At 36.9% G+C, this 23,628-nt stretch overlaps 1 pseudogene; it reads left to right on the top strand.

Moving 5' to 3' along the window:
- Positions 1-23,628, top strand: part of LOC122050209 — a 37,014-nt pseudogene that overhangs the window by 11,814 nt on the left and 1,572 nt on the right.

The following is a 23,628-nucleotide window of genomic DNA, read 5'->3' as shown; positions in this document are numbered from 1 at the left end:
GCTTCTACTCCATGGTTTATCCGTAAGGTGGACAATTTCTCAATTCATTGGTGGATTAGTCCCTGGAATTCTGGCTAGCTCAATTCTCCTTGTCAGTAGAGAAATCTCATCACAAACTCGATCAAGATCACTTGGATTGCTCTAAGCTTTGGAGACTCTAATTGAGGTTAATCATCTTTAATTTCGTCACCCAAGCCAGCCAATTCAAGTTCCATTATATAGAGCTCAAGGGGAAAAACACAAGTTGTGTTTCCGCCACCAGTCAATTGGCTTCTATGGAAATTTGAGTGTTACAATCCAACGACTCGATACAAGTTGACTAGTCACCATGATCTGTCGACTGATCTTCATAGGCAAAGCATATAGAAGCATTCTATTTGCTCTCAGTCAACTGATGAAAACATTAAGCTACTCATAACCCTAGAACCATAAATCTTGAAATTCATTTCAGATTTACGGATTCTCAACTAGACAGAACTTTCAATTAATTTAGGATTGATTGGTTATAATTTTTGAATTAATTTGATTAATTATTAATTTCTAATTAAATTGATTAATTGAAATTATTATTCAGATTTGAACTTTAGTTTAATTAATTTATTAGTTCAGGTTGCTTTTGGATTAGATTAATTTAATTTACATTAAATTTAAATTTAATTAATTACTATAATTGTTAGATTAATTATCTAATTTTAATTAAAGTTGATTATTGTTTTGAGGTGAATTTATTTAGGTGTTGAATTAATTAATGAATTGATTAATTAAGGATTAATTAAATAAATAGTTAATTAAAATTTACTTATCAACCTTTTCGTGAATGAATTTTATTATTGAATTTATGAAAATTTTGAATTAAGGTTGATTTTTGCAGATTAATTAATATTAATTTATTAATTTTGAATTCGTTTTAATTAAATTAAGGTTGATTAATTAATGTTTAATTTTAATTTATTTATTAATTAATTATGGATCAATTAACTTGATTAATTATTAATTTGTCTTGACTTAATTAAGTTAAAATTAGGTTCTAATTTAAGTGATTAATTAATATTTTCAGATTAATTGAATTGATTAATTAATAAGTTAATTAATTAATTTTATATGATTTAAGAATTAAAATTATTTAGGATTAATAGTTAATTGATTGATTATCAATTTAGAATCAAATTGATTAACTGATTTTAAAATTGATTAATTATTAATTGTAATGATATTGTTTAATTAATTAAATTTTACTTTAATTAATTAATTAGTTAAAGTTAATTATGGTTTAGATTAATTAAGTTTACGCTAATTTTAGCTTTAATTAATATAATTGTTAGATTAATTACTACTTGTTAAAGTTAATTAATTTAATTGTCATAAATTATTAAGAATTCTTAAAAAAGTTTGTTCGAACATTGTTAGATTCAAACTTAACTTTGAGTTCATCAATAAAGAGTTTATGGGATATGTTTCTTGGCAATGGTAAGTCACAAAGGACATCATAATAGTAACCACGTGTTTAAGACAACTTCCCAAAAATGACTAACCCAAAGAACTTAATACTAAGTTTTAGTTTAACTTGCTCATGTTTAACTGAAGTACCTTCAACTAGATCCACTAAGTCTAGCGCACTAGGTAGAACACATATGTTTCAACTTAGATATGCCCTCGACAGAGTTTCCTAAGCCTACTATCATCACAATTCATTCTGATGCTATGTTGTCAAGATTGGTTAATTCTTTTTTATTTCTAACCATTCTAAATTAAGCAGGAAAATAAAACTAAGCATGCATATTTAAAATAAAACAATCAATTCAACCCGGATAAATGTTTTTTTATTTTAGCTCCCCCGAATCATAACTTAGATATAGTTTATTTAGGTAATGAATTTGATCCTTGGGAACTCAATATTGATTTGTTCCAATTAAGTTAAGTATACATGCTTTAGGAACCCATGTTTAGACTTGGTTTCTGACATTTTGACTAATAAAAGACAAGTATGACTTGTTTGTTGTGTTACCTTTGTACCTGAGTCTAGATTTGTTGTACACGGCTCGTTGGGACTCAATCATCAGATTTAGACTCTTGGAACCCAAGTTGAACTTTTCAAACATTTTCTTGAGTCCCTTCACTTAACCTTTCAAGCTGAAATTTTCTTTCTCAAGTTTTACAGCTTGAGTCAAAGTTCCATCTCAAACATAGTTAGTTGAGGGATTCAAGTTAACTTATTCCTTAATGTGTTTAACTTTCTTAAGTAGCAACTTAATATGATCATTCGATTTAGTCAATTTTTTAAACAGACATTTTATTATGTTAAGCATTTAAATTTCTGAAAGTGAATTTACCTCATCTAGTCCTTCTAAAATGGATATGGATCTGTAGCTTCTCTCGACCTCGGTGTCGAACTCGTACTCGGACTCAGATTCGGATTTAGCTATTTATTCTCTTGCCATTAGTGCCATGAAGCTTCTTTGCTTTAGTTCCTCTGCTGCTTCTGACTCTTCTGAGGACAATTCTTTGTCCTATATTTTATTATTATAAAAATTATTTAAACTAAGATTACTTTCCGTTACCTTTGGAGTGTGAGTTTCTTGATGAATTTCAACCAACTTATTCCAAAGTTCCTTAGCGTTGTTGAAGTAACCAATTCGATCAAGTTCTTCATTCATCAAACCACATTGGAGGGTGTATGTGGCTCGAGCATCGAGTTGAGCTTTCTTTTTCATCTCTAGATTCTATTTTTTCGAATCTAGTTGTTCTCCGAGTTTATTTACTGGTGTTGCGTATCCTTTCTTGATACTGAACTATATATTAATGTTGAACTTTAGAAAACATTGCATCTTCTGTTTCCAATAATTAAAGTCTTCTAAAGAGTGGTGAATGGATAGTACTATAACTTTATTGATGAGACATCGACATACTAGCAAAAGAATATAAATAAAAAATAATTTCCAAGAATTTGTCCTGCGGTAAATAGTGCTAGATAAAGAAATATGAAAAGAAATAAGGTAAAGAAAAGATTAAAAGAAAAAAGCTAGCAATTTCCAAGACTATTGAGTATTTTCATAGCAACTTGACTCTGATACCAATTGTTGAATCATAATAGATGGGGGAGGGGGGGGTGAATCTCATTCATTTGAAATCTTTTCTTTTTGTAAAATAGATCAAAGTAAATAGCAGCGGAAAATCAAAAACACCTTTATTTTTACTTGGTTCATAGTCTCGTGACTACTACTCTACGGTCCATGATCCTTGACCGCACTCGTTGGGCAATCCACTAATAATAGCTCTTCCAGATGAAGCAAATTTGTACAAGTATGAAAAGAATTTACCAACAACACAAGTATGAAGATTTAGCAAAGCTGTCGAAGAACTTTTCAAGCAAATGTATTGTCACTTACATGAACAGTAGCAACATAGAAGAGATATAATGAATCAAAGAGAAAAGTGTGTCTGGCTCGGTGCTCAAGGGCTTCTTTAATAAGCGGCGTTCGGTTGATTGAAAATGTGTTCGGTCGATTGAAAATGTGCTCAATCGACTGATCCTTTCGGTCAATTGATTTATCTATCGGTTGACTAAACTCCATGCCTTACTTCTTTCCTTTAATCTGAATCGGCCAATCCAATGATTTCCTTTGTTCAGTCGACTAATCAAGCTTATTAGTCGACCGATCCCCTAGATTTCCGTTCCTACGAAGATTTGCTATCATTTCCTTTTATTGTTCGCTTGATTGATAAATTTTATAGGTCGACTGATCATTCTAGCCCGATTGGTCGATTGAACCTCCTGTTCGGTCAACCAAACCCTTAGTTAAATAAAGATCTCTGAGTTTTGAATGCATGGTAACTGACAATGCCTGATTCAGAGTCCTGAGTCAAATGTTATAACCTTTTGAAGTTCAATGGGTCATATTATCCTGCAACACAGAGTTAGATAGATATTGTATTAGTGCGGTTAGCACTAACGGTCTAACTCGAGTTTTGATGAATGACAAAGTAGGTTAACTTAGATTCATTGTGATCTAACATTTTGACCAAGTATGAAGGAGAAGCCCAGACAGGTCAACGGCAGACCGAATATCTGGCACGAAACCCAGCTAGGTTGACGAGCCGACCGGATAGCTGACATGAAGTCTAGACGAGTCGAAAGGCTGGTCGGACGTCTGACACGAAGTCCAAACGAGTCGAAGGGCTGACCAGACGTCTGGCAGGTAAGTTAAGATAAGTCACTGGAGGGGAGTGATTATGAGGACGCGTTACCGGGAAGGGAATTTAGGCGCCAATCCAACTTAGAACCATTTCAGAACTCTAAGTTGAAATCTTGACTAGATTCCGGTCTCGGTGAGACGAAATCTAATTAATACTCTGTTTGTTTATTATAATTGTGCTAACACCTTGTTTTGCAAGATAATATAATTTGCATTTTGCCTCGTACTAACTCTTTCTTGCTAGAGAAGGACTTTCTGAAGAAGAGTGGTCCGAGCGCCCGGAAGGGATCCGGGCGCCCGAAGTGCAAATATTATCTACTCGTCGCTTCGTCACGTAGAGCTTCATGGTTGGCTAGACTATGTCACACTCCTGGCGCCTAGAAGGGATCCGGGCGCCCGGAGCTTCCTATATAAGGAGGATGCACCCTAGAACAAAATATAACTCACAATAAGATCTTCCAACACTTGCTCTGCCGTGTTGTGCTCCTGCGACACTACAAAGCTACTCCAACAACAAGAAGCTTAAGTTTTTCTTTTCAGTGTTGTCGGTATTCCTTTCTAATAATTTATATACTTAGTTTTTGTAATAACTTTGCGAATTATTAGTAATTATCCAACGAAAGCACTCAACGAGTGCGGGCCTTGGAGTAAGAGTCGACCAAGGCTCCGAATCAAGTAAAACGGTCCGTGCTAGCGTTGTGTTTTCATCTTTCCGCTGCGTACTTGCTTAAACGTTTTCGATCGATATTCACCTCCCTCTATCGACTTTCACGATCCAGCAAGTGGTATCAGATCAGGTACCGCTTTGATTTGGTGTAACCACCAGTCAAACAAGGGTGATTTTTTTTTAATTTTTTCCAATTTTTTAATTTTACGTTGTGAATCCAAATTGGTATCATTACATTTTTGGGAATTTTTTTCGTAGTAATTAAGCTGAATTGGTGCAACACCAATTCAGTTTTAGACTTTTTTTTAAGTTTATTCCGCACTGCTAATCCAAGACCAAGTCTTGAGATTTCTTGTTTCTTTATCTATTTGTGTGCAGGATAAAAATGTCTCATGTCGAAGGCTTCGGCACAGTACGTCCCCATATTCAACAAGGACGACTTCCCCTACTGGAAGAAGCGAATGAAGGTCTACTTGAAGACCAACTTCGACCAGTGGTTCAATGTCACCAGAGGATACAAGGTGTCGGTCGACAACTCTAGAAATCAACTAGACCCGGAACAGTGGACTCCGGACATGATAAAGAAATCCTCGACGGACTACAAGGCTCTCAACACGCTGCAATGTGGGCTGACAAAGGAAGAGCTGAACTGAGTGGGACCGCACCAAAATGCGAAAAAGTTATGGAACAAGTTGATCGAACTACACGAAGGAACAAATGACGCAAAGATAACTAAACACGACATTTTGTTAAATAAATTATTTAATATTAAAATGTAGGAAGGAGAAACAACGAGTTAACTTCATGCGAGGATCAAATATATCCTCAACGGACTCCACACGATAGGCCATCAAATGGAAAATCGCGATTTAATCAGGTATGCATTAAATATTTTTCCACAAAATTCATTGTGGGTATCTATCGTGGATGCCTACAAAATTTTAAAAAATTATCTAAATTAAAACAAGATGAATTATTCTGCAAACTTGAATTACACGAGCAAACTAACGCCGGAACAGACCTTATTTGCAGGTTCCTCCAAGGAAATGACAAAGACCAAGCCTGAACCTGAAGCTGAGTCCGATCAAGATTATGAAGACGAAGAGTACCTGGTGAACCCGGTAAGGAAGATGTTCACTAGGAGGAAGAAGAGCTTCAATAAAAAGGACCTGCAAAATATCAACTCCTCGACTGAACCAAGAAATGTGACCTGCTTATGGTGTAATAAGAAAGGTCACTACAAGAACGAGTGTCCTAGATTGAAAAGTGACAAGTCGAAGACATCCAAGAAGAAGGCTCTCAAAGCGACCTAGGACGACTCGTCCTCAGAAGAATCGGAGGCCGAAGATCAGAAGTACCAGAGTCACCTCGCGTTAATGGCCCGCGAAGCAGAATCGGAGGACGAATCGGAAGACGAGTCCGAATCCGAATCGAACCATGAGTCTGTACTCGTTTCGAAGGCCCCAAAGAGATAAATTTTAATTTGAACAAGTAATTTTTTTAAATTATTGCTCGCTTAAATAAGAAATTAACTGCAATTAAAAATGATAATAAGTTGCTCCTTGAGTAAAACCAAAACCTTAAGGAACAAATCACAACTTCTTATCCAACTCAAGACCTAACACTTGAGGAGGAAAATTTATCACTAAAAATATAAAATAATAAATTAAAAAGTCTTTTAAGAAATTTACAACAAGATCTAAAAATTTAGATCTTATCTTAAATAATCAAAAAGCAATCTACAATAAAGTCGGACTTGGTTATAAGTCAAGTTCAAATAAAATGTTTAAATCACTAATAACCCAACATAAACAACAAAATAAAACTTGGGTTCCGAATGTGTGTTTAACCACGCAAGTATGAATCAACCAATATTACATGCATAAAGATAAAATATACTATGTAAAATCTGATAAATCAAATCAAAAACCTAAACACAAACCTAGACCGACAAAATCAAAATTGAAAAATTTTAGAACCTATAAAAATCAGATCATCATCAAGTTAAATATAATTATAAAAGTAATAGACATAAATCTAGAACTAAAACTTAAAAATACAGGCCAATATTTCAAGGGGAGGCTCCAGAATAGCTGGCACCTCCAAAACTAACCTTCCTGGCAAGGTAACCAAAAACTAACCTAACCGGCAGGGTAATTAGGACTAGTTTAAAGGGAAAACAATTTAACTTGACCAATGATACTGGTGAAGTTTTGGATGATAGTACGTTAGGGAAACTTTGTCTATGCATATTTAGGAAGATATGGCTTCGACAAGGTGCATTTGGCTTAGTGGAACTAACCGAAACTACCCTTTACGGATCCTAACTAGTTAGACCATAGTTTTTGTATTAAGTTCAATGGATAGGACTATTTGGAAAACTTTGAAGACATGATTATTCTAATGAAATCCAAGTGACTCACCATAGCCCAGAACTTTATCCAAAGAATGTCTATTTGTTGAGTCCAAAGTTAAACATAAATCTAATACAAAGTTAAACCCAACCCTAAAATTGAACTTAACTTCATCTCACAAAAATTATAGGTTTCCCTGATTGAAAACATAGATTGGGTGAAATGACTAAGGACTTCGAACCGACTCAAATTGAATCGAACCGAATCGAACCAAATCGATCAAATTTAATTAAAAATTAAATTAAATTAAATTAAATCATAATCAATTAAATTAAATTAAAATAATTAAATCAAATTAATTGAAAATTAAAATAAACTAAACTAAATTAAATTAACTTAATTCAAATTAAATTAAATTAAATTATTTTATTTTATATTAAAATTTTCTTTTTTAACTTAAAATCTATTTTAATTTTTTTAAAACTTAAATTTTATTTTAAAAATCTTTTTAACATAAAAAATTATTTAACTTAAAAATTTATTTTAAAAATCTTTTTAACTTAAAATCTATTTTAATTTTTTTTAAAAAAAAATCTTTTTAACTTAAAATCTATTTTAAATTTATTCAACTTAAAATTTATTTTAAATCCTTTAACTTAAAATTTATTTTAAAAATCTTTTCAACTTAAAATTTATTTAAAACATTATTTTAAATAAAAAATCTTTTTAACTTAAAAAAATTATTTTAAAACCTAAAAATCACTTTAAGTAAAAACTCAGACCAACCCCAATTCTTACCTATAGTACGAAACCAAGTAGATCTTAGACAGTAGTTGCTCCAAACATTTGACTAGAGATCACATCAATTTCACCCAACTTACCTACAAAAAGCTTAGGAACAGTTGCCTTTGGAAACAATGACAAACTCACGGTAATTGGTATAAGTAACATTGTGCTTAAAATTGACTTTATCATTACAAATGTATTATTTGTTGAAAATTTCAAATATAATCTTTTTAGTATTAGTCAATTGTGTGACACTAGATATAATGTTAGGTTATTATCTTTAGAATGCTTAATCAAATACTTAGATAACCGTACGATAAGTCTAAAAGGGTTTAGAAAAGATAACATCTTTGCAATTAACTTAATCACTTCTTCAATTAAGTGTTATTTAACACAAAAAGAAGAAACTTGGTTTTGATATAGAAGAATGTCATACACAAATTTCAAAAATATAAGTAAATTAAAAGGACTAGTTAGAGGATTACCAAAATTACCTAACTTAGACTCAACAATATGTAATGTTTGTTAATAAGGAAAACAAACAAAATCTACTCACAAACCAACTAATCTCAAACCAACTAAATACTAGAACTTCTACATTTAGACTTATTTGACTCCCATGGGGTCAAATCAATAAATGGAAGTTTGTATTGTCTAGTAATAATAGACGACTATTCTAGGTTCATCTGGGTAAAATTTTTAAAAAATAAGGATGAAATTTTTGAAGTCTTTACAAACTTTTGCAAGTAAGTTGAAAATGAAAAAGACCTTAAAATTAAAAGAATTAGAAGTGACAATGGAGATAAATTTAAAAATCATAACTTTAATAAATTTTGTCTTCAAAACGGACATCATCATGAATTTTCAAGACCTAAAACACCTCAACAAAATAGAATTGTAGAAAGAAAAAATTGAACACTACTTGAAGCCTCTAGGACAATACTAAATGAGTATAATCTACCTAAGTACTTTTGGGTAGAGGCTGTTAGTACAGCCTGTTATGTGCAAAATAGAACAACGCTAAATAAAACTCATAACAAAATCTCCTTCGAAATATATTATAATAAACAACCCAATATAAAATACTTTAAAATATTTGGATGTCCGACCTTCATTCTAAACACAAGAGAACATTTAGGAAAATTCATTTCTAAAATAGAAAATGGAATCTTTTTAGGATATTCACTAAATAGTAGGGGCTACAAAATATACAATAAGGTTACACTTAGAATTAAAGAAACCATAAATGTAAAATTTGAGGAATCCAAACAAAACTTAGAACAAACCCAAATTAAGCCAATTGAGTTTATTTAAGGCAACGATAATCAAGAAAGACCCAATGAATATTTAAATCATGAAGAAGATGGAGAACCTCAAGAGAATCAACCTCCTAGAACCATAAAAGTCAACCCAAATCATCCAATTGATCAAATGATTGGTGATCCAGACTTAAGGGTTCAAACTAGGTCATCCTTTAGAAACCTAAGTCAAATCTCTCTTATTTCAAAATTTGAACCTAAAACCATAGCTGAATCTTTACTTGATCCAGACTGGGTTATAGCTATGCAAGAGGAACTAGCTCAATTTGAAAGAAATGAAGTTTGAGACTCAGTACCACCACCAAATAATAAGAAGATAATAGAAACAAAATGAGTGTTTAGAAATAAATTAAGCGAAACTGGGGAAATTACTAGAAACAAAGCTAGACTAGTTGCTAAGGGGTTTAGTCAAGTAGAGGGACTTGACTATGATGAAACTTATGCCCAGTAACAAGATTAGAGTCCATTAGAATGTTACTCAGTTATGCAACCCATAAAGGATTCAGACTGTATCAAATGGAGGTCAAATCCGCCTTTCTAAATGGACTAATAAAAGAAGAAGTCTATGTAGGGCAGCCACCTGAATTTGAAAGTCTAAAATACCCCGACTATGTTTCTAAGCTAAAAAAGGCTTTATACGGACTAATTTAAGCACCTAGGCCATGGTATGAAAGGTTAACCTCTTTCCTAACATCAAAAGGGTTTAATCTAGGTCAAATCGACCCAACCTTATTTGTTAAAACAATAAAAGAGGACATTTTTATAGCCCAATTCTATATAGATGATATAATTTTTTGTTCAACTAACTCATAATTTTTAGAAGAATTTACTAATATAATAGAACAAGAGTTTGAAATGAGTCTAGTAGGAAATTAACCTACTTTTTAGGATTACAAATTAAATAAACAAATAAGGGAAATTATATTTATCACCAAAAATACACCAAAGAATTACTTAAAAAAATTTGGAATGGAAACACTAAAGAAATAAAAATACCTATGGCAGTTAACACAATTCTAGATGACGATCCTAATGGAAAATCAATTGACTTAAAATACTATAGGAGTGTCATAGGTAGCCTACTGTACTTAACTGCAGGTCGACCCAATATTTTATTTGCAGTTAGTATGCTTGCTAGATACCAAACTTGTGCCAAAGAATCTCATTTGACTCAAGTCAAAAGAATCTTTAGATACCTTAAAGGAACATTAAATGTAGGAATTTGGTATCCTAGGACTAACAATTTTGAATTAATTGTTGGTGCAACCTTAGGTCAAGGTTGACCTGGTTGACCTGACTCGAGTTGACCTGACTCGAGTTGTATTTTGATGTTTGACGAAAACAGAAGAGTTGTATTTTGATGGGAGATTGTTGGTGCAACCTTAGGTCAAGGTTGACCTGGTTGACCTGACTCGAGTTGACCTGATCTCAAGTTGTATCTTGATGTTTGACAAGAACAGAAACTTGGGAGGTTGTGGGTGCAACCCTTGGTCAAGGTTGACCTGGTTGACCCGAGGTGAGTTGACTTGGCACGGAAAAGTCCAAGCAGGGAGCTTGGCACGGGAGAAAGTCCAAGTATGGAGACTTGACACGGAGAAGTCCAAGTATGGGAACTTGGCAAGTGGAAGTCGGAGAGGGCTCGGTAGCTCGTTCTCCGGACTAGGTCAGAGAGGGCTCGGTAGCTCGTTCTCTGGACCGGAAGTGAAAGACGGAGAGGGCTCGGTAGCTCGTTCTCTAGATCAGGAAGGCAGATGGAAAATCCTGGTGAGTGAACCCAGGTGAAAATCCTGGTGAGTGAAGCCAGGTGGAAGTCCTGGTGAGTGAAGCCAGGCAGATGGAAAGTCTTGGTGAGTGAAGTCAGGCAGATGGAAAGTCCTGGTGAGTGAAGCCAGGCAGACGGAAAAGTCCTGGTGAGTGAAGCCAGGCAGATTGGAAATCCTGGTGAGTGAAGCCAGGTGAAAACCCTAGTGAGTGAAGCTAGGTGAAAGTGAAAGTCCTGGTGAGTGAAGCCAGACAGTTGGTGAAAGTCCTGGTGAGTGAAGCCAGGCAAGAGAAAGTCCTGGTGAGTGAAGCCAGGCAGTTTGGAAGTCCTGGTGAGTGAAGCCAGGCAGATTGAAAATCCTGGTGAGTGAAGCCAGGTGAAAACCCTAGTGAGTGAAGCTAGGTGAAAGTCCTGGTGAGTGAAGTCGGGCAAGGAAAAATCCAGATGGATCAAGGATGATTGGACATATGGTGTTGAGAAGGTCAAGTAGGTCAAGGGAGTGACCGGATACTTGGCACGAAGAGAAAAGTCCAAGTGGGTCAAAGGGATTGACCGGACACTTGGTGGGGAGTCTTAGCAGGTCAAGGGAGTGACCGGATGCTAAACATGATGTACCAACAAGTCAAGGTTGACCGGATGTTGGTGTGGGAGACTTGGGACTTGGTATTGGGAAAAACCAAGCTCTGGATCGATCTGGGGACCGATCCAGTGATACGGCTGATCGGTCTGGTGACCGATTAGTAACCAAACAGAATGTTTCTGTGGGTTAACTGATCGGTCTGCAGACCGATCAGGAAACGAACAGAGGCAGAGAAAAGGAAGGGGGATCGGTCTGTGGACCGATCCACCTATAGGCTGGTCGGTCCACAGCCCGATCAGAATCATGCCAGACCGATCAGGATACCGATCAGCCTAGGGCCTGATCGGTCCACAGACCGATCAGGGACTTCCTGGACCGATCAGGATGGAGCCTGATCGGTCCAGGCTTAGCCGTTGTGACACAACGGCTAGATTTCTCTGTGTCTTCTTTGTCTTCTTCGCAGGTGCAAATCATATAAAAGCCTCTACAGTGAAGGTGGACGAACACTTCTTCTTCCTCACTACTACGATTTGAGCTTTGCTGAGCTCCTCTTTGCTGAAGCTTCGCGTGAGCTTCGTGCTGGTTTTCTAGCTGCTGGAGCCGTGAAGCTGCTGCTTCATCAACGGACTCCGACGAGAAGGCAAGCAAGTGTGTTTACAATTTCTATTGTTCTTGTTTGTTTCCTCTATTGTTGTACTCCTCTGTTTTGCTGTTGCAAAGACTTTGTGGTGAGGTTTCTCCACCCAGAAGGAGTTTATATTAGCCGGTTATCCGGGGTTTCATCCACCGACGGATTGATAGGCTTCGTCCACCTTACGAACACGCCGAGGAGTAGGAGTATCATCTCCGAACCTCGTTACATCGCTGCATCTAAGGTTTGATCATCTTCGTTTCATTTCTATTGTTTTATTTCCGCTGCGCTAACTTGATTTGTAGAAAGAAACGATAATTTGGGGTCGGCTATTCACACCCCCCTCTCTAACCGCGACCATCAATCCTAACAAGTGGTATCAGAGCGAGGTCGCTCTTCGTTGGATCAACACCCGGGGGAGCACGAGCTAGAGAATGGAGTTATTTGGAGAAGACGTCACAATTCCACCTTTCTCTGATCGCGACGACTTCGCGTTTTGGAAGGTAAGAATGAAGTACTTTCTTATGACTAACCTAGAAAATTGGAGGTGTGTGCAATTAGGTTTTACTCCTCCATTGGATAAAGAAGGAGAACTTTTGGAGAATAAGAAGTGGACGAAGGAGCAAATCCACCAACAACCATCAATGATAAGGTAACGAAAATCATTGAATTTTCTTTACCTAATGATGTTTTGTGTAGGATAGGTGGATATAACGATGACAAGGAGTTGTGGAATAACTTGGCAAAGTTCCATGAGGAGAACTCCACTTCAAGTCATGAAGAGGAGTCAAGTGAGCCAAGTAGCTCACTTCATGGAGGCATGGATTTAGAGGTTGAGGGCTACTCAACATCTAAGGAAGAAGAGGAGGAGAGTTCCTCTTCGAGATCGGAGCAAGAAGAAGAAGCTTCTATCTCCGGAAGAGATGAAGAAGAGAGCTCACATCCATCCTCAACCCTAGGTAACTCAAGCCATTTAATTTCAAATAAATTACACATAATGTGCTTTGAGTGTAGGGAATTTGGGCATTACAAGAGTAAGTGTCCAAAGAGGGTTAGGAAGACTCCACCGGCGCCAAAGGTCAAGGAAGCTGGAGTCCCGACACGCAAAGGCAAGGAGCACGTGGTGTGCTTCCAATGCAAGCGAAAGGGACACTATAGGAGTCAATGTCCGAGGGGGAGGCAACCTCACAAGGACAAGAGACAGAGCACGTCTATAGGAGGAGCTAAGGCAAACCCTAAGGTAATCTCTAAGGCACATTCTTGCAATTCTAGTAGGATGCATGCTAGTAGCCTTATTGCGATTGTCAATAAAGATAGACATGATAACAATAGAAATCAATACATGTGCTTAGATGCCAAACATGTTAGCGTAGGTAAGAACAATACTAGAAATGCCAATCCTAGGACTAACTCATCTAAGGTTAAGGAAAACCTAGGTAGGAATCCCAAAACAACTAGACATATGCCTAGGAATACCTCAAAGAAAAATGATAAATTAAAACTTGAGGTATTAGAAAAGGAAAATCAAGTCTTGAGGTCAAGACTTGATACTTTAGAAAAGACCCTTAAGAATTTGGAGAAATCATCTCTAGGGTCTAGGGGTCAAAAACCCAAGTCCAAGGACAAGAAAGGTTTGGGTCACAAACCTAAGTCCCAAGTGGTCAAGCCCACTTACCATAATGTTCCATTCAATTATGGAACAAAACCTAGGACTAGGAAGACCATCACCAAGGTCACAAGGGGAGTCACCCCTAGAGTTGATCTTGATGAGTCCCAAATGACCAAGGCTTCAAAGCCTAGGAGGGTCATTAGGAGGGTTGCTAGGGAAGTCATCCCTAGTGAATATTTAGTGAACCTAATGAGTTCAAATAGGTATTGAGTTCCTAGGAGCGTGATTTCATCACGCTAGATGGTTTAGGGTGTGCCAACCTTAATTGGATAGGTAGTTAACCTACTCATGGCAAAAGGTGGCATTTTAAGAATTTTTCAAGGTGTAATCAAGCCTTGAAAATGAAATTAACAATTATTCCTAAGGTGATTAGGATGTGCCAACCACATTTGAGGAATTTTCTAGGGTCAATCTAATTGGCACATAGTGATCTAAAAATCTTTAGTATATGATTTTAGGTCTATTACACTTAGGAATATATAATTTATGGCAAAATGATCAAAATTATCAAAATGGCAACTAAGGCTAGAATTAGGTATTTTCTATACCTTTATATGTTATTTGTCATAAATTGTTTGTCATATGTCATGTCATGACATCATATTTAATTTATTATCATTTGAAATGTCATGATAATGCTTAGGTTAGTTATATGTCATGCATTATTTAAGTTTCATATTTTATGCCATGACATCATGACATTGGCACATATGTTCACTTGTGATATTATTTTATGTCATGTCATCATCTCTTGCATTTATGATCAATTAAATTGATTTAAGGATAAAAACATAATTTGATATGGAGATCAAGTTGTTGTTTAGAAAATGCATGAGAACTTAGATTAAGATGACCTAAACCCATATCTCGCATCAAAATTGACTTGGATGTGTTTGATACACTTTAGATGTGTGTGAGATATTAGGATGATGAGTTAGGATCATGGTGCATAGTTCTTGTACCTAGATGAGCCTAATTCAAAATTGAGGATCATAGGGAAAGCTTGTGTACAAGTCATGTACATTTAGCCCTAAGATTATGGTCCTAAATTAAAGGGTTTAAAATCATTTCAAAATTGATTTGAAAAACCTTGATGAAGTTTTTCTAGTGATAGCATTCATCATTGAGCAAGTTGATACAAAGTTGAGGTAAACTTGAACTATTTCAAAGTTTTTAAACTTTGTATCAAGATTTGAAAATGAAAGTTATTTTCATAAAAAACTATTTTTCCATGATAGTATATGTTATGAGGAATGTATCCTCAAAATTTTATAATTTTTGGAATTTTCTGTAATTTTGTAGAGGTTTCTGAATTTCGGGAGGAAGAAATTCAGAAATCAAGACCGATCGGGAGGGTTGCTGATCGGTCCAGGGGATGCTGCATCGGTCACTGGACCGATCCAGGGAGATCCTGATCGGTCAGGTGACCGATCAGCGCGTGCCAACTTGCTGATTTTCGACTGTTTTGTCTGAAATTTCAGCTGGGAGTTGGTGTTTTGGATTTCTAAAGGCTTGAAACTCTCCAAGACATTGTTGGTGCAATGGTCAAGGGGGAGTTGACCTTTAGGGGGAGTTTTACCTATTAGTCAAGGGGGAGTTGACTTTTAGGGGGAGTTTTTACTCCTAAAGACTTGAGTGATATGGGATTATCACTAAGTTAATTGTTGACCTTAGTATCAAGTGGGAAATTAAGGGTTTCAATGAAAGGTATGGGACCTTCATTAAAAAGAAACTCTTGACCTTGATTCACTCTTTTTTGATGTGTGTCAAAAAGGGGGAGAGTGTAGGTTTGGGGAGAATGTTCAAGGAAGAACATTAGAAAACCTAAGTTAGGTTATAGTTTTGTCAAACATCAAAAAGGGAGAGATTGTTGGTGCAACATTAGGTCAAGGTTGACCTGGTTGACCCGACTCGAGTTGACCTGACTCGAGTTGTATTTTGATGTTTGACGAAAACAGAAGAGTTGTATTTTGATGGGAGATTGTTGGTGTAACCTTAGGTCAAGGTTGACCTGGTTGACCTGACTCGAGTTTACCTGATCTCAAGTTGTATCTTGATGTTTGACAAGAACAGAAACTTGGGAGGTTGTGGGTGCAACCCTTGGTCAAGGTTGACCTGGTTGACCCGAGGTGAGTTGACTTGGCACGGAAAAGTCCAAGCAGGGAGCTTGGCACGGGAAAAGTCCAAGCAGGGAGCTTGGCACGGGAGAAAGTCCAAGTATGGAGACTTGGCACGGAGAAGTCCAAGTATGGGAACTTGGCAAGTGGAAGTCGGAGAGGGCTCGGTAGCTCGTTCTCCGGACTAGGTCAGAGAGGGCTCGGTAGCTCGTTCTTCGGACTAGGTCAGAGAGGGCTCGGTAGCTCGTTCTCTAGATCAGGAAGGCAGATGGAAAATCCTGGTGAGTGAAGCCAGGTGAAAATCCTGGTGAGTGAAGCCAGGTGAAAGTCCTGGTGAGTGAAGCCAGGCAGATGGAAAGTCCTGGTGAGTGAAGCCAGGCAGACGGAAAAGTCCTGGTGAGTGAAGCCAGGCAGATTGGAAATCCTGGTGAGTGAAGTCAGGTGAAAACCCTAGTGAGTGAAGCTAGGTGAAAGTGAAAGTCCTGGTGAGTGAAGCCAAGCAGTTGGTGAAAGTCCTGGTGAGTGAAGCTAGGCAAGGGAAAGTCCTGGTGAGTGAAGCCAGGCAGTTTGGAAGTCCTGGTGAGTGAAGCCAGGCAGATTGGAAATCCTGGTGAGTGAAGCCAGGTGAAAACCCTAGTGAGTGAAGCTAGGTGAAAGTCCTGGTGAGTGAAGCCGGGCAAGGAAAAATCCAGATGGATCAAGGATGATCGGACATATGGTATTGAGAAGGTCAAGTAGGTCAAGGTAGTGACCGGATACTTGGCACGAAGAGAAAAGTCCAAGTGTGTCAAAGGGATTGACCGGACACTTGGTGGGGAGTCTTAGCAGGTCAAGGGAGTGACCGGATGCTAAACATGATGTACCAACAAGTCAAGGTTGACCGGATGTTGGTGTGGGAGACTTGGGACTTGGTATTGGGAAAAACCAAGCTCTGGATCGATCTGGGGACCGATCCAGTGATACGGCTGATCGGTCTGGTGACCGATTAGTAACCAAACAGAATGTTTCTGTGGGTTAACTGATCGGTCTGCAGACCGATCAGGAAACGAACAGAGGCAGAGAAAAGGAAGGGGGATCGGTCTGTGGACCGATCCACCTATAGGCTGATCGGTCCACAGACCGATCAGGCCTCGAAGCCAACTCTCACAGAGAGTTGGCTGATCGGTCTGGGGACCAATCAGCCTAGGGCCTGATCGGTCCACAGACCGATCAGGGACTTCCTGGACCGATCAGGATGGAGCCTGATCGGTCCAGGCTTAGCCGTTGTGACACAACGGCTAGATTTCTCTGTGTCTTCTTTGTCTTCTTCGCAGGTGCAGATCATATAAAAGCCTCTACAGTGAAGGTGGACGAACACTTCTTCTTCTTCCTCGCTACTGCGATTTGAGCTTTGCTGAGCTCCTCTTTGCTGAAGCTTCGCGTGAGCTTCGTGCTGGTTTTCTAGCTGCTGGAGCCGTGAAGCTGCTGCTTCATCAACGAACTCCGACGAGAAGGCAAGCAAATGTGTTTACAATTTCTATTGTTCTTGTTTGTTTCCTCTATTGTTGTACTCCTCTGTTTTGTTGTTGCAAAGACTTTGTGGTGAGGTTTCTCCACCCAGAAGGAGTTCATATTAGCCGGTTATCCGGGGTTTCATCCACCGACGGATTGATAGGCTTCGTCCACCTTACGGACACGCCGAGGAGTAGGAGTATCATCTCCGAACCTCGTTACATCGCTGCATCTAAGGTTTGATCATCTTCGTTTTGTTTCTATTGTTTTATTTCCGCTGCGCTAACTTGATTTGTAGAAAGAAATGATAATTTGGGGTCGGCTATTCACACCCCCCTCTCTAGCCGCAACCATCGATCCTAACATTAATAACCTATTCTGACTCAGATTATGTTGGGTGTAAATTAGACCGCTAAAGTATAAGTGGTGGATGTCAACTACTAGGTCCATCACTTGTCAGTTGGTTTAGTATAAAGCAACACTGTGTTGCTCTATCTACAACTGAGTCAAAGTATACACTACAACAAAAACTGCAAACGACAACACCCCTACGACAACGATTTTAAGAGAAAGCGTGGCGTATTTGCTCAAAGACAACAGTTTTTGCCAAAACCGTTGTCTTTGAGCTCCCCATTAAATATAAAAGACAACGGTTTTGACAAAACTATTGTCATTGAGCGATTTTTTTTAAAAATGACAGCACTTTTTACAACGGTTTTATAAACCGTTGTCTTTATCCGCGTTTTTAGTGGCTACGACAACAGTTTTGAAAAAATCATTGTAATTGAATTTGGTCATTTTCCCCCCTCGCTGTTTTCCTTTCCCTCGCTGTTTTCTTTTCGGCGCCGTGTTTTTCCTTCGCGCTCCCGAACCTAAGGCAATTTTCTTTCCCTCTCCTCATACAATCTCTTCAAGCCTCCGCTGGATCTTCCTCCACGACGGTGTGCTCCTCTCGTTTCTTGGTGAGCGGGTTTCTGAGTTCGATGAGGCCCTCTGACCTTCCACTGCTGCTTCTTTCACTCGTGGAACCTTTTGATCGGACGAGGTGTATTTCTTTGCCAAAGGTGGCACTCCTACTCCATCGATTCATAACTTAGGTTTTGTCTTCTTTGAATTTGTGCTAGAGCCATAGTCAAGGTAGATTTATAACCTAGGTCTTGTCTTCATTCATAAATTTTGTCTCAAAAAATGAAACCTACTTTTGATTCCACTATGCTTATATTTGCAAGCGCAACATTCTCTTTTCTTCTTCTTTTTAGCTTTTGATTTGTTTCATCATGCCCTTTACCTGCTCATATGTCAAAGTTTGTGGTGTTTGATCTCTGAAGGTGTCGGTTTTGAGCATCGATTTATGTTTATTATTCACTTTTATTGGTCGAAATAGTGTGTTCGGATAGGTTTTCTAGGTCTTGCACGACTCGCCACTTTTATTGGAATAGTGGACACAGTCGTATCTGTGCTAACTGAGAGGTTGACTTATTGTTGTATTCTTGCAACTCCAGTGTGTTAGGATGTATACTAAAAGCCTAGCTTTTGGTATAAACATTTATCTAGAAATAAGAATCACATTGGTCAAATATCTACATTTATGATAAATGTAATTGTTCAATTAATTTATATTGTAGGTAACATGGTGTGTGGTGTCACACACAGAGGATCATGTTATCAGTACCTTATAAATTATAAACAGTAGCTCACGACCAAGATGGAAAGGAACAAACCATTGGAAGGTCGTAGTGTAATTAGGTATTAGTTTATCTTAACTATATAATTATACTAGTACACTTAGAGTGTATTGAGTAGGACTATTAGAGGTCGTTTCTTTTATACTGACTTTATAAATGAACAAAGACCTCAGTTATTATGGAAGTGTGTGCTCTTAATCCTAATATAATAACAAGCACATATATTTGATATTTATTTCTTTAATTTATCAATGGGTGAGATTTAGTTCGATAAATCAATAAGCCCTATAAGTTGGGAAATGATATCACTTATAGTGTGTGTTGTTGATTATAGAAGGAAACTGTGTCCTAATAATGTAGGTTGAGAATGTTCCCAAGAGGAGCTCATAAGGATTGTTATGTTAAACCCTGCAGGTGGACTTAGTCCGACATGACAATAAAGTTGAGTGGTACTACTCTTGGAGCTAGATATTAATTAAGTGGGTTATCAGTAACTTACTTAATTAGTGGACATTTGTTATCTTAAACACAGGGAGACTAACACACTCATAATAAGAAGGAGCATAAAATGTAATTTGGGATGGGTGCGGTAGTTCAATAATAGTTCTTTAGTGGAATGAATTATTATTGATGAAATTAAGTTGTGTGTTCGGGGCGAACACGGGATGCTTAATTTCATCGGGAGACCAAAATCAATTCCTCCTCTCGGTCCCTATCGTAGCCTCTTGTATATAGAGATTTATACCCACCACATACCCACCTTCTTACCCATCCAATGGGGCCGGCCAAGCTAGCTTGGAACCCAAGCTAGGGCCGGCCAAGACCAAATGGATAAGCCAAGTTGATGGTCGGCCAAAGCTTGGGTCCCAAGCTTAGGTGGCCGGCCACTAGAATATTAAAAAGGATTTTTATTAAAATTATTTCTTATGTGGATATCATGATTTTAAAAGAGAGTTTAAAAATTAAAAAATTTCCTTTTATAGCTTTCTACAAAAGATTAAGAGAAGAGATTAATCTCTTTCCTTATTTGTAGATTAAAAGGATGGTTTTAATTTTTGGTAAAAACTTTCCTTATTTGTAAATCATCTGCATGTTTAAAAGAGGTTTAAAATTTGAAATCTTTCCTTATTTGTTGACTAAAAGGTGGATTTTAAATTTTAAGAAAACTTTCCTTTTTAACCATGTTCATGATTTAAAAGAGAGTTTAAAATTAAATATTCTCTTTTATAAGTTTCTACAAGAGATTAAGAAAAGATTTGATATCTTTCCTTAATTGTAGATTAAAAGATATTTTAATTTTAGAGATAACTTTCTTTTTATCCACATGTTTAAAAGAAAGATTTTAATTTATTAAATTTTCTTTTTATAAACCAATCATGAAGGGATAAAAATTATTAGAGAAATTTTATTTTTCCGGAAACAAATTAGGAAGGTTTTAATTCTTGATTGAATTAAATTTCCTTTGCTTAGATTATTGTGGCCGACCATGTTGATTAATAAAAGAGAAATTGATTTTATATCAATTAAATTTATTTTTCATGGCAAAGGAATTAAGGAAGTTTTTATTAAAATTTCCTAATTTGCCAAGACCAAGGATTATAAAAGAGGGGGTAGAGGTGTCTTCATGAGAAGAACTCTATTCTATTTTCTCCCTCTTTTTCTTCCTTGGTGTGGCCGGCCATCCTCTCCTCCTCCCTTCTCTTTGATGGCCGAACCTCATCCTTCTTGTGGAGATTCATATGGTGGCCGGATCAAGTTTAGAGAAGAAGAAGAAGAAGAAGGAGAGAAAGAAAGCTTTGTTTCTAGCATCCCTTGGAGCATGGTGGTGGTGGCCAAACCTCTTCATCCTAGGAGAAGTTTTGATGGCCGAAACATGCAAGGAAGAAGAAGGTACTTGGTGGTTCTCGTCTCGAAAGATCGTTGCCCACACAACGTCCGGGATTAGAAGAGGAATACGGTAGAAGACCTAGAGGTTTTTGTTTGCAAAAGAAAAAGTATACTAGTATTTTATTTCCGCATCATACTAGTTTTATCTTCATATAAAAATACCAAATACAAGAGGCATACGATTCTAATATTTCGAATTTGTTTTCGATGTTGTGTTCTTTTGTTTTTCTTTTCCTTGTGATTTGATTATTCTTTTCGGTTGACCTAAAGTTATTTAAGGAAATTAAATATTAGCTTTCCTTAAAAGGCTTTGTCTAGGCGGTGGTGGTTGTTCCCATATCCAAGAAGGTCATGTGCCTCGCCATGCAGTCCTGGAAGTCGATTTTGGAAATTAATATTTAATGAAATTAATAACCTAGGTGATTTGGATCGAACGTGTTAAGTTCCGCAGGAGATCCAAGTCTAAACCTAAAAGAACAAATAGATTAAACTTTGGATCAAACATGTTAAGTTCCGTAGGTGATCCAAGTTTAATTTAAAAGAACACATGGTAGCTAGGAAAAGGTTCAGACGTTTGTATAAAATTTTTTGTACAGTGGAACCATTAGGTTTTCCGAGTAGCAACCAACACAGTGATGGCAAGCTAGAGATAGTGGTACCATCATTTGTCCATTACCTCGAAGTATTGGAGGGTTCTGATGGTGATAAAATGCCAGGTATCTCTTTAATGTTATTTCTGTTATCTAGTCATTTATCTATAAATTTCAATATCTTGTTGGTAGCTCCTTTGCATGCTTTTTGTAGTTACTCAACACATAATAGCATATAGTTTCCATTGATGTGAAAATTCCAAATTCATCAGGATGGCCTGCTTTTCACCAATCGACAGCCCATTCCAGCCCTCTCTTATATGATATAGACAAGGATGGTACAAGAGAAATAACGTTAGCTACCTATGATGGAGTTGTAAATTTTTTCAGGTAAGTAGCTTCAACAATTGTTTGGTGGATTGCTGCACGTTGACATAAATCTGGTGGCTATAATAGGGTCTCTGGCTATCTGATGATGGATAAACTAGAAGTACCTCGTAGAAAGGTTCGTAAAAACTGGTATGCTGGCTTGGATCCAGATCCAGTGGATCGTTCACATCCAGATGTCCATGATGATTCAATTTCCAAGGAGGCTTCTGCTAAGAACTCAATATCTCGCATGTGATCACAACCCAACTGCAATCACCTTTGCTTTTATTTCTATTTCCTGAGGATGTTGGCCAATTAGCCATATTATAATTGTGCTGATTGTTGTTATTCGTGAACTTTTTGCGTTTGCATTTTTATACATATTTAAATGTGAAACACTGTGTTTTGCAACTCCTGTAACATATTTAAGATGTCTTAAATAGCTTTGCTATGGTAAATATATTAGGATTAACATGTCAAATTTTGTAAGTATGTTATACGTGATTGAGAAATTAGCATATGGGTTTATAAACTAATATTCCAAGTATCACATATTCCTTTTTGAAATTCTGATTATGAATCAAATTAGGAAAATTCTGTTGCATTTTATCCAGATATAAATGGGAGCATGAATGGGTCAAATAATTATGATTCTACAAACATTGTGAACAACCTCTCAATGAATACATCTAAGCTTGAGGACAGAGGAAAACTTGATTTTGCCTAAACTAGTCAATACAATGGAGTGTCAAGCAATCTTAATGACACAATTAAAAGGGACGCTTCATTGGAAAATGGTACAGAGGAAAATCAAACACAGACGCAAAGAAGGCTTCTTGAAGAAATTGATAATCAAGGGGCCCACGATGGACATTCGAAAGACCATAACACTAGTGATGGAGTGCAAGGAGCAACTGTGGAAAATGACCAAGAACTAGAAGAAGAAGCTGATTCATCTTTTGATTTGTTTAGAGATACAGATGAGTTAGCTGATGAGTATAATTATGACTATGATGATTATATTGATGAATCAATGTGGGGGGATGAAAATTGGACAGAAGAGAGCCATGAGACAGCAGAAGATTATGTTAGCATAGATTCACACATACTTTGCACTCCAGTAAGTTCCATTGGAGTTGATCATACAGAAAAGGAAAAAAATCAGGGAATTTAATTCCTAAAAGCTTGACCCACATTTTTAATATTCTATGAATGTAATTGCTGACATAGATAATGATGGTACTAAAGAAATGGTTGTGGCTGTTTCATACTTCTTTGACCGCGAGTAAGAATTTTTACTTTATACATTTGTGGTATTTTTACATGAAAAATTGCCCATAATGATACGAAAACTATTTCTGGTACTTTCTTTTGGATGTAATTATTCTGTGGAAAAGTTTGTGGTAAGCAACTTCTCTACTTTTTGTTTAAAAAATTTTCTTCTACGATGATATTATCTTCCTAGACATTCTGTTTCTTGAAATGAAAATTGGTGCCAAAGTCATAGACTAATTTGATACTTTCTACA

This window comes from Zingiber officinale, chromosome 3A, assembly GCF_018446385.1.
Source record: "Zingiber officinale cultivar Zhangliang chromosome 3A, Zo_v1.1, whole genome shotgun sequence".
Lineage (NCBI taxonomy): Eukaryota > Viridiplantae > Streptophyta > Magnoliopsida > Zingiberales > Zingiberaceae > Zingiber > Zingiber officinale.
Note: the sequence above shows the minus strand (reverse complement) of the source record. Positions and strands in the feature narration are given on the sequence as shown.